Source organism: Pan paniscus, chromosome 1 (assembly GCF_029289425.2).
Source record: "Pan paniscus chromosome 1, NHGRI_mPanPan1-v2.0_pri, whole genome shotgun sequence".
In the NCBI taxonomy this organism is placed as follows: Eukaryota; Metazoa; Chordata; class Mammalia; order Primates; family Hominidae; genus Pan; species Pan paniscus.
Window position 1 is genome coordinate 104,261,571 of NC_073249.2, and position 12,774 is coordinate 104,274,344.

General features: G+C 43.6%; 1 protein-coding gene across 5 annotated transcripts in view; it reads left to right on the plus strand.

Annotated features, from left to right (window-relative positions):
• LOC129394502 (Krueppel-like factor 5) overlaps nucleotides 1-12,774 on the plus strand; it is a 73,201-nt gene that overhangs the window by 11,284 nt on the left and 49,143 nt on the right. For all 5 annotated transcript variants that reach the window (XR_010112636.1, XR_010112635.1, XM_063606058.1 and 2 more), the window contains exons 3-4: nucleotides 7,676-8,396; nucleotides 9,690-12,750. The gene's annotated coding sequence lies outside the window, so the exon portion shown is untranslated. The remainder of the gene's footprint in view (nucleotides 1-7,675; nucleotides 8,397-9,689; nucleotides 12,751-12,774) is intronic.

Sequence of the window (12,774 nt, forward strand, 5' to 3'; positions counted from 1 at the left end):
CATTCACAATTATTTTCCACAAGGTTTCCTGTTTGAAGGAGGATTGGTGACTTCCCTTCCTTCAGACAAGCAATGATAACACAGTTGTGTTCCCTTGTGTGAGTCTGGGGTGACGTTGGCTCCTTGAGAAATGAAAACTTTATCATAAGAATCTGTGAAAATGGGGAAAATGGGAAAAGGAGGACAGATTCAAAATTGGAGGAAAACAGGAAAATCTCTCTTCATTTTTTCTAATTGTTCTTTTAATGAAATCAGTACTGCCCTTTCGCATTAATGATCATATGCAAAAGGTAAGACACATTGATTTTGGATTTTATTGTTGTAGCATGGAGTATAAGTCTAGATATTTGTATAAATATTCTTGGTAGTGATGCTTCTAATTTCACACTCATTTATTTGTTATTCCTAAGCATTGGTATATATGCTTAGCATTTACATCTATGTCAGGCCCTGTGCTACTTTGAGTGTGAATTTATCTTCTGAACAAAGAGAAGCAAACCAAGGGAAATCAGGAAGCAAATCTAGCAAATCAGAAGCAAATCTTGCAAACGAGGAACCCAAGATTTGCTAGAAAATTTAATGTGAACCAAGTAGTGATTGACCTTACATTTAAAAATTAGTATCAACCTTTCTTCTTGGAAGATCATTTCTTTTTCCTTTTCTTTTCTTTTCTTTTTTTTTTTTTTTTTGGACAGGGTCTTGCCCTATTGCCCAAGCTGGAGTGCAGTGGTGCCATCATAGCTCACTGCACCCTCAACCACCTGGGCTCAAGTGACCTTTCCACCTCAGCCTCCTGAGTAGCTGGTACTACAGGCACATGCCACTATGCCCTCCTAATTTTTAAATTTTATTATCTTCTGTAGAGATGGGATCTCACTATGTTGCCCAAGCTGGTCTTGAACTCTTGGGCTCAAGTGATCCTCTCATCTTGGCCTCTCAAAGTGTTGGGATTACAGGCATGAGCCACCATACCAGGCCTTGGAAATTCTTTTATAACCTAAAATGTAAAAGCTTGGCAAAAGTCTTAAAATATTTTTAAAAATCAAGGAATTAAAGGCAGAATAGAAATTTGCATTAATCTTGAGAAAAGTACTCAGTAAGTACTCAGTAAGTATTTTAATTATGTTTTGGTTATTCTGGATCCACCGGGTGTCCAGGCTTAGAGATTTCCTTTATGTTCAGCCTTTTCTGTTGGCTTCACTCTTCTTGAAGCATAAAATCTTAATGTAGGCAATGGTGATGTGAGTGTGTTTGCATACTTTTTTTGTTCTTCTCTTATTTCTGCACACAGAAAAGACCACATTTCCTGGTACTTAGGGGACTTGTGACTTGCACTAGCTAATGGGCTATAAACTGAAGTGGGACAATGTTCATTCTGGGCCTAGGCATAGAAGAATGCTATGAGGTCCTCTTTGTCTTCTACAGTAGGGACATGACCAGATGGTGTAATCACCTTCAACCTGGGTCCCTGAGGAACTACCTGGAGTTGCTCCTGGTGCCTGAGTAGCCCTAGGAGCAGAGCATCTCACTAACTTGTGATGAGCATGTAGTGAAACAAAATAGAAACCTTTGTTTTGATGATCCACTGGGATTTTAGGGTTAATTTGTTACCTCAGCATAATCCAGTCTATCCTGAGAGTTGCAGGATTTTTAGTTTTTATGTTTTTATTTTTCCTAGAAAAAGCAGAGATGTCTAGATCTTTCTCTAAAAATGTTCTTCTCTGAGAAATTGTGAGCAAAGTACCAAGATTTAAAGCCATCAGGGGACTGAAGTGAGAGCAACTTATGAAAAGATCAAGCAAAAGGACTCAAATATTTGAAATAAACATACACGTCCTGCTGGTCAAGTGTGCACATTGGAGAGTCAGCACTGTGTGGTGATTCTTTAAGGGATTCATCTAGGGAATTTGAATTGTGACAAGACTTTAACTTCATGAAAGATGAGGAAGAGTGCCCATTCACGCTTTTAAAAGTGAGAAATAAAGGGTGACTTTTTAGTATGAGGTTTTCAGAACTTGAAAATAAAGAATTTGTACCACAAATATCTCTAGGAATGATGATCACTTAGGTCTCTGAGAAAAAGATCCACAAGAGTGAACCACAATTGGAAGCAAACAGAACTTATCAACACAGGAAAGTCCAGAGGGAAAATAACATTTTGGGTAAGAGCTCTCAAGTGTGTATCGAAGAGCTCCTAGTGTAACATTTTTCATCATTGAGCTAATCTGGCATTATATAGGATGAAATCATTTTCTTAAATTGCTAACTAAGAGATGTCATGGAATAAAGCCCCTATGAGTAGAGTGGATATAATCAATATTCTAAGTTTGAAAGGTAGTGACATTTCTGATTCCCCTAGCAGCCTGGAAGTGGTGGTTGCATGGCAGGCTCTAAGGCTGACTTGTTGACCTGTGAGGCTCTTTAAAATGTACTTTTAAGTCTGCTTTCTCCCTAATCTTAAACACTTGACCTTTGAGTCTGATATTCTTCAGTATTATTAGATTAGATGATTAGTTATTAAATATACTGTCTCCAGCAAATAGGTAATTGTGTAATGCAATGGCCCTCAGCCTTTCCAGGCCATGTTCCCAAGACATTTAGGGTTAGAACACTGAGTCCTTTTGTAGTAGGAATCTTTAACCCTTTCTGTGGGTCGAAGAACCCACAGGGGTTTCCCTAGGTCTCAAAATCAGCTGACTGATGAAGGGCAGTAAAAAATGTAGAGTGTCACATGTTTTTGAGAGCCATAAAATTCAAAGATCACAGAACTTTTATCACATTTATGCCCACATAATAAGACTGAGTAATACATACACCAAGATTTTCCCTGTGACAAGCTGGGTGTGATGAACAAATCTAGGTCCTTCCCAGGCTTTATGTTGGGAGTTTGAGAAAAGCTTAAGCACTGTTTTGCAACCAAAAGCATGCAGGTATTAAAGTTTTAAGTGTCTGTATTGCTTCTTGCCAAATTTTGCCTGGCATGAAGGGATGGGGATGGAGAGGGGACGAAGAATAGAGGGAGGGACAGGATCTAGCATATTTTGATTCCTTAATATATGCAAAGCACAGTGCTAGGCATTTTACATATACAGATTCATTTAATCGTCCCCTAAGTAGAAATAAAGTTTGTGTTATTAGTCCTCATTTTGCATTTAAGGAGCCTGAGGCTCAGAAAAGATAAAGTTGCCTAAGTCCAAACAGCCAGTAATTGAATTAGAATTTGAACTTGAGTTTGAAGTTCTTATTCTTTCCAATGTCTCACAATGTCTTTATTTTATTAAGTGCCTACTACATATAGATAAGGTGTTACTCAAGTTGGCAGAAAAGGTAAGATGGTCGGGAAAATCTAGGAATGAATTATCCATGTGCTGTTTTTTAATTCATTGTTTTTGGTAGCACACTGTAAGGAACACAAAAGTACTGAGACACAATGATCTCTCCTTAAATTCGAAGCCGTAACCTATTTGAGAAGGCAAAGCATCATGTATCAAACAATTCCTAAGGTAGAGGTAGAGGTAAAATTCCAGAGGTAGAGGTAAAATACCTCTGATCTTGTAAAATAGCCAAGATTTGGATAGAAAGGGCATTTCAGGTACACGGCATGGGAAGCCATGAACTGAGGCGTGATGGTTTTGCAGAAAGACCAGCCTGGCTGGGGAGGAGGAGCTGACTGCTCTGATTACCTTCCCCTGCCCTGGTCTAGACTGGTCCTCTGTGCTCCTCTCTCATTGCCTTTATCACACCCAGATAATTAACCACATGTGATGTATGTGCATCCATCTTCCCCTGTGAACTCCTTGGGAATAGGGGCTGCCACCTATTCACCTTCTTATTCTCAGTGCTTAAAGCAGTCCATAAAGCCCATTAGGTGCTCCATAAATAATTGTGAAGTAGATGGATGGAAAGATGGATTTAGATGAAAGGATGAATAGTGGATGATACATTTAGAACAAAAAAGGGAACCAAATTGACACAGAGGCAGGAAAAATGTTGAACCAGATATGACAGTAAAAAGTTCTTGACTGAGTGTGTAAACAAATACAAATAGTATTTATGAGTGGGTTAGAATGATGAAAGACTAGGAGAACTGAGGTGATTAGAGCATGCATCAGTGAAAGTGAGAATGAGGAAGAATGAGGAATTGAAGTCAGAGAGTAGGGAGCAACCATGGGCTTTGGTTAGAGCTCTGATGGAAGGGAGAGGAGAGAATGGGCATCCTCTAGGAAGAAATGTGGGGTGCAGGGAAAAGGATATTGTTTTAGGAAATAATGAGGACACTTCTAGACACATTGAAAAATTGTAAAATGAGCTTAAATGATGATACTGAGCATTAAGTGCTAAGAGGGGCATTCAGGGTGACTTTAAGTATTTTGGAAAATATATGGAAAGAGGCTGGGAGTAGAGATGTGGATGGCTGGACAGAGTCAAGATTCTACCTGTTGCAGTCAGAGTCCAGATGTGTCTAGGGGTGAATGATTGCCTCACCAACTCCTGGAGATTATGGATTCTCCCTGGAAGCCACAGGAAGTTTGAGGTATGAAATGATCCATGTGACTTAATTCACCATGAGATTTCCTAAGGCCTTGGTGTGGGATTTCAATCTCCCATTAATCAAATTAAATTAATTTTTGAAGCCTCTCGACTGATGGTGAGTGAATCCCAGACAAAGGCATCCCAGTGGGCTACCAGTGCCTCAGATTTCTACCCTGCTTGACTTGACCGCGTGTGCGTGCACACACACACACACACACACACACAATTAAGGTTAGGGTTGGAACAAAGAGAAAGGCACACACAACACATACATTTCTAGCCATTCTGAATTTCTAGCAGTTCTAGATGGTCTTACGTCAGCAAAGGATTCTTGCACTCAACATTCAGCCAAAACAAGGCTAGTGTTCTTATCATAGCACACCCCAACCGCATAGAGACAAGAAACATTAGCTAAAGGATGTTCAACTCTCCTAAAACCACGAGCCAAGCCCAAATCATGACTCAGAAATCCAGACCTCAGTCATTTCTCCTGCTCATGAAGGCATTCCTTTTTTGAACTGGAAACAAACTCATAAATAAACATCTCCTTCCTCAGTGCCCCCAAACAACTTGATGGACAGAGAACTCTGCATTTTATAGGAAATGTTTGCAGATTTTTATGGTAAGTTTCCAAAAATAAAAGCACAAACATTTCTCCTCACATATATTTGTTAAGATAGTTACTGGTCCAAGTAGGAATACATATCATCCTGAAGGTAGAGAATGCACCAGGATCAGATCTTACCCATTTTCATAAACACCATGGAGCATAGTTAGCTCAGAATCCTACAGAGTCCACTTGGCTCAGACCCACACTGGTGCTTCAGGATAGTTTAACGTTTGGGGAACAGGTTCCCTTACTGACACATAGCATAATTAGGCATAATGTCTTAAGCGAACATATTAGCTCGGGCTTTTAACAGTGTGCAAGCCTCAGCTTCCGCAATAACAACCTAATCTTGTGTGGGAGCCATCTCAGGCTTCACTTGAACACAGGCACTGTTGTCCACCCACAGATAAAGCTTGGAATGGTTTTATTTATATCGTCCTTGTTAGTCATGCAATCTGTGCGCAAACAAAACAACACTATTCTTATCTCTTTGGAAAGTTTAACTCATTAGCAATTAAAAACTGGTGCAGAAGAATGGCCAGGCACCTGGAAAAGGCTCTTCCTAGCACAGCACACCCCGAAAGAGCAGTTTGTGGGAGCAACTTTCACCAATAACAACACAGTGACATTTGCTGAATTGTTGCACAGCCTTGTTTTTGATAAATAGTTTAGCCATGTAAGGATTATGCCACGGTAATTAAATAAGATAATGTAGCCAACAATCTCTTCAAAAGTACCGCGTTGAAACTTGCTGTTCTCAGGCCCTCGCCAGAGCCTGTTCCTGCTGTCTGCTCCCTGCCCACTCTCTTGTCTGGCTTGTTTTTAGGGGAGATTGCGTCTGGGTCAGGTTCCTGTTGTTGTGACAAAGGCTTCTTAGTAGGAGGAATGCCTTAGCCCTAGAAGCTGGTTAAGGTCTACAGATTGAGTGAGTCCTATTTGGAACAGGGATGGGCCTTACAGTATTCTTTGCCATCTTAAGGTCAGGGAACTTAAGAATAGCAAACCTGGACTACTCTGTCAAAAGGTCATGCTCAGTTGGGCCTGACGGGGTGCTCCTGTAGTCCCAGCTACTCCGTAGGCTGTGGTGGGTGGATCAGTCGAGCCCAGGAGTTCAAGTCCAGGTTGTGCAACATAGCAAGACCTTGTCTCAAAAAAAAAAAAAAAAAAAAGAGTCATGTTCAATGCAAGATGTTAATAATAGAGGAAACTGTGGGAGTAGGGGTAGGGTAGGAAGAGGGTATATGGGAACTCTTCATACTTTCTGCCTAACTTTCCTGTAAACCTAAAACAACTCTAAAAGGTAGTCTATTATTAAAAACAAAAGCAAGTCAGGCTCGCCCATGGCTCTGAGATGTGAGGGTCCAAGATTTATTTTTAAAAGACTTTTCTTCTTCTCCATAAGAAGTTCAACAAGCAAGCACTGATATTTGGAGGGCTACACCCAGGACAGGGAATTTGAAACAAAACAGTCCCCTGGCTGCCTTCATTGGTGGCAATCCATTCATGTGGAAAGTGAGACTTGACCCAAATGAGGGGACCTCTAGGTTTAGCACCACTTGAGCTTCGTCTGACCCTGGAATAAACAATACATCTACTCTTTAGTTTGGCATTGCATGGGTCAACTTGTTACTTAAATATTTTACTTTCAGCTGCTTAACTTTATATATAGGTCAGCCTCAGTGTTGTTAAAAAAATATTGCTAAAAATAATAAACAGTTTTGGAAATAGAGTACATCTAAAACAAATAAAGTTAACGTAGAATAATACATGTTAGGGCTAGTAGGGACTTCAGTTATCATTTGCTGCAAATTTTGCCTGCTCTTAAATAGGCATGAAAGAGTTAAATAATACAGCCCCAGCAGGGCAGGTAGTAGAAGTTTTTTAATCCCAAATGCTGCCCCCGGGGGTAAGAGGAAGAGATATTTGATAGTCCAAAGCAGAAAGTAAATATGGAATAAATTACTCCCACGTAACTGGGGAGATTATTTCAAGTAGATTGCAACTTGGAAATGGATCGCTTCTTTTCAAAACCTAGGGTGACCTGCAAATTTCCCATCCTGGTTTCAAGGTGGCACCAAGGGAAGGAGCAAGTCCTGGCTTTCAAGGGCACCTATAGCTGATATATTTTGTAAAGTCAAAGCTAACATCTTTAATATTTGCATTATTCAGATCCATGCAGTAGTTAATAGGAACAGAAATAGAAAGAGACATAGAAATGTGGCCAACAGAAAGACACTACCTTAAATGTTTGAGCTGTAACCTTTGGTAGATGGCAAACAGAAAACTCTTTGCAATTAATATAATTGCCCTTGTTCAAGGAAATAATCAATTTGATTTGAAATGGGGTTGAAAAGCCTGGGAAGGGATCTGTGTGAGACACCTAAAAGAATTACTGTACATTTTTCCACTTAACGGGCCAATTTTCCCATTCTTTGGTTTTAGTGCTCCCTTTTATAGTCAGTATGACTATGCACCAATCCTATTTCCAAGTGGTAGTCTTTCTAATATTTGTCTTCTCCTCTTTTTTTTCAGACAGCGTCTCATTCTGTCACCCAGGCTGGAGTGCAGTGGCACAATTATAGCTCACTGCAGCCTCAAACACCTGGGCTCAAGCAATCCTTCCACCTCTGCCTCCTGAGTAATTGGGACTACAGGCATGTGCCACCACACCCAGCTAATTTTTAATTTTTAATTTTTTGGTAGAGATGGCGGTCTTGCTATGTCACCCAGGCTGGTCTTGAACACTTGGCCTCAAGTGATCCTCCGGCCTTGGTCTCTCAAAGCTCTGGGATTACAGACATGAGCCACTGCACCCGGCTCTGTCTCCCCTTCCTATGTGTGTTGGCTCTAGAACAAGAGAAGCCTTGTTGAGATTCCTGGCTGCCCACCCCCCATCACCTCTCTGACTTTGGGCAAGTTGCCTGGCCTCTCTCAGCCTTTATTTTCTTTTTGTGAAATGGGGATAATAATAGTACTTGCCTCATAGGCAAAATGTTGTGAGAACTAAACGAGAAAATGCATGTAAAGCACTTGGCACTTAGTTCTTTTTATGATTATAATGATAATCAGACACAATAAATTATTTCTCACATCACATGCTGTTTAGCCTATTCACTGTTCTATTTTTCCTGAAGTCAGTTCAGTGTGTAGCATCCAGAATTGAACAAAACACCCCCGATGTGACCTGATAGTGCAAAGTAAACTATCATCTCCTTCATTCTAGGTATTATGTTTCTATTAATGCAGTCTAAAGGTAGGATATGAGTTGTTTTGTTTATGTATCTTTTTTTTTTTTTTTTTCAGGGATGGGGAATGACTATCTCCAATTAAACTTCTCAGTAAAATCTCTCCTCTTGTGTGTTGTGCTTTAGTATTTAGTTTTGGATACTAGTGCAGGATCTTAAACTTATCCCATTACATGTGATTTCTTTAGTGTTAGTTCCTTTTCAAATCTGTATAAGCCATTCATTCATTCATTCATTCATTTTAGAAAGTCAAACATATATTTATCATGAGCCAGCACAGTGCCAGTTATTTGCCATATTCTAAGATTTTAAACATTGGCATTTTAATTGTGCATGATTTCTATACCTTCATCTGAATTGTTGTGTAACATATTTGGATAATACAGAGCTAAGGGCACAGGCAAAGAAATATCTTTAGAAACTTTCCTCTAGGCTCACCAGCACCCTTAGGGCACTGTCATTTAAATATTATGAATTAATCTTGTGTGGTATCATTTGGTACAAATTATTTTCCAGCTTGACCAGCAAGAAATCTTGAGACTTTCTCAGAATTCTTGTTCAAGTCAAGATTCCCTATATCTTTCTAGTCACCTAACTCAATATTCCTATCAAAATAAGATGAATCTGATGAGATTTTTTTTAAAAAGTGAAGTTAGGCTGGCTTGTTTCCTAATGGGCTGAGAGGACATATTCCCATTCCAGAATTTTGAAGAATCTAAGTGCACACAACACAGTGCCTAAAGCATGTCAGCTGTCTGTTTCGGATGCTCGTCCTACCACGTGTAGCATGGCAAAGACAGGAGTCAGAGGTTGGGAAGTTTAGCTAGGTGAAAAAGTCTGCCCTAGGGTATGCCCTTCCCACTACTGGAGAGCAGTTGCTTTACATTTTATTTTACCTAGCTTTTTGTAAATATTTCTCCCTTCCTGGGTTACTTGTGATCAAGGGGCATGGACTTACTCATCTCTTATAATTCCAATCAGTGCATGACACATCATAGCTGATCCTCAATTATGTTTTAAGTTAATGTACTCAAGGTTTATTTGTCAATTGAATGCCTAACCTATTACAATTAAGGAGAGAGAATACTATCCCCTTTCAGTCCAGGTGTATGGCAAATGGAGATGTCTGTAGGTATTAGGACATCCCTAGAAACTTTCAGAAAGGCATTGGAGGAATGCCTCCTTAAACAGTATGAAACTCCAGTAATTAGCAATGGAGTCTAATGAATGAGAAGCAGTATAATGGCTTTCTCAAAATATTGGGAAATTCATGATCTTTTTCTCTCCTTTATCATTCCTAGGGTTTTGGAAATCTGGATTGTAGCAGGGCATTGTAAGTTAAAAAATCATCTTCCCATTCTGTTCTTTGCAAAGATATTTCTGTTCCTTAAATTTGTTGAGGGTAAGAGATTGCAGATTGCTTCTGTGGCCTTTTTGAAGGTAAGTATTACTACTTTTTTTTTTTTTTTTTAATTGATCATTCTTGGGTGTTTCTCGCCGAGGGGGATTTGGCAGGGTCACAGGACAATAGTGGAGGGAAGGTCAGCAGATAAACAAGTGAACAAAGTTCTCTGGTTTTCCTAGGCAGAGGACTCTGCGGCCTTCCGCAGTGTTTGTGTCCCTGGGTACTTGAGATTAGGGAGTGGTGATGACTCTTAACGAACATGCTGCCTTCAAGCATCTGTTTAACAAAGCACATCTTGCACCGCCCTTAATCCATTCAACCCTGAGTGGATACAGCACATGTTTCAGAGAGCACAGGGTTGGGGGTAAGGTCACAGATCAACAGGATCCCAAGGCAGAAGAATTTTTCTTAGTACAGAACAAAATGAAAAGTCTCCCATGTCTACCTCTTTCTACACAGACACGGCAACCATCCGATTTCTCAATCTTTTCCCCACCTTTCCCCCCTTTCTATTCCACAAAACCGCCATTGTCTTCATGGCCCGTTCTCAATGAGCTGTTGAGTACACCTCCCAGATGGGGTGGTGGCCGGGCAGAGGAGCTCCTCACTTCCCAGTAGGGGCGGCCGGGCAGAAGCGCCCCTCACCTCCCGGACAGGGCGGCTGGCCGGGCGGGGGGCTGACCCCCCCCCACCTCCCTCCCGGACGGGGCGGCTGGCCGGGTGGGGGGCTGACCCCCCCACCTCCCTCCCGGACAGGGCGGCTGGCCGGGCAGAGGGGCTCCTCACTTCCCGGTAGGGGCGGCCGGGCAGAGGCGCCCCTCACCTCCCGGACAAGGCGGCTGGCCGGGCGGGGGGCTGATACCCTCACCTCCCTCCCGGACGGGGCGGCTGGCCAGGTGGGGGGCCGACCCCCCCACCTCCCTCCCGGACGGGGCGGCTGGCCGGGCGGGGGGCCGACCCCCCCACCTCCATCCCGGACGGGGCGGCTGGCCGGGCAGGGGGCTGACCCCCCCACCTCCCTCCCGGACGGGGCGGCTGGCCGGGCAGAGGGGCTCCTCACTTCCCGGTAGGGGCAGCCGGGCAGAGGCGCCCCTCACCTCCCGGACGGGGCGGCTGGCCGGGCGGGGGGCTGACCCCCCCACCTCCCTCCCGGACGGAGCGGCTGGCCGGGCAGAGGGGCTCCTCACTTCCCAATAGGGGCGGCCGGGCAGAGGTGCCCCTCACCTCCCGGACAGGGCGGCTGGCCGGGCGGGGGGCTGACCCCCCCACCTCCCTCCCGGACGAGGAGGGAGGACGCTCCTCACTTCTCAGATGGGGTGGCTGCCGGGCGGAGGGGCTCCTCACTTCTCAGACGGGGCGGTTGCCAGGCAGAGGGTCTCCTCACTTCTCAGACGGGGCGGCCGGGCAGAGACGCTCCTCACATCCCGGACGGGGCAGCAGGGCAGAGGTGCTCCCCACATCTCAGACGATGGGCGGCCGGGCAGAGACGCTCCTCACTTCCCAGATGTGATGGCGGCCGGGAAGAGGCGCTCCTCACTTCCTAGATGGGATGGCGGCCAGGCAGAGACGCTCCTCACTTTCCAGACTGGGCAGCCAGGCAGAGGGGCTCCGCGCATCCCAGACGATGGGCGGTCAGGCAGAGACGCTCCTCACTTCCGAGACGGGGTGGCTGCCAGGCAGAGGCTGCAATCTCGGCACTTAGGGAGGCCAAGGCAGGCGGCTGGGAGGTGGTTGTAGCGAGCCGAGTTCACGCCACTGCACTCCAGCCTGGGCGCCATTGAGCACTGAGTTAACGAGACTCCATCTGCAATCCCGGCACCTCGGGAGGCCGAGGCTGGCAGATCACTCGCGGTTAGGAGCTGGAGACCAGCCTGGCCGACACATCGAAACCCCGTCTCCACCAAAAAAATACGAAAACCAGTCAGGCGTGGCGGTGCGCGCCTGCAATCGCAGGCACTCGGCAGGCTGAGGCAGGAGAATCAGGCAGGGAGGTTGCAGTGAGCTGAGATGGCAGCAGTACCGTCCAGCTTCGGCTCGGCATCAGAGGGAGACCGTGGAAAGAGGGGAGAGGAGAGAGGAGAGAGGAGAGAGCTTATTTCTTGATATTTGTATCTCCAGTGTCTGGCACAATGCTTGGGGGTGAGGAAGAACTCAATAAATGTTTGTTGGATGAATAAGTAATATTTGTGAAAGTGTTTTGTAGACTATGAAACTACACAAATGAAAGATCACAAGGATGATTGCTTATGAAGCCCAGAAATTGAAGTGGAACTCCTTTCTTAATGTAACACACACATACATATTACACACATTTTTTTCCTTGAATAGTGGCTGCATTTTTTTTAATGGAACACTGGGCTACTTTTAAATATTGAAATCAAAATGTACATGCCCACTTTTTATTAGCAGTTGCTCCATTTGCTCTTCCAGCTTTGGCTGGAAAACATCTATTTGTGTACTTAGTATCTCTGTCCTTGGTTACCCCCATCCCTGCCTTCTCACCCATCTTTAGTCTGCCTTATGGTCTTGACATAGATTTTCAACTGTTAGACTGTCAGGCTTGCAAGGATGCATTTTAAGAAATCAGTTTCTTTGAAAGCACTTGAACCAAAAGTCAGATGGCATGATGTAAACCAATAGTTTTTCAATGAAGATATGAAAACCCTCAATAATTACAAATAAGGAATCTAACCTATTGACACCAATTTGATTACACTGTATTGATTTCTACAAAAATATTATGAGAGAGCAGGCTACTTATACTCTACTGATCAGATTACAAGTATACTTAGTAAAGACAGAAATAGTATAGCCATAAAAGAGTTTACCTTAAAATGTCACCTGATGTTAGTTGTCCCTCACTGATTCAAGTAATTTCCTTTATTGAGGTGGATCTGCCTGTTGGTGGAGAACCCTAGACTGCATGCATCCATGCACATGATCTGGAGACACAGCAGGTGAGTCCAGCATGTCAAGAGCAG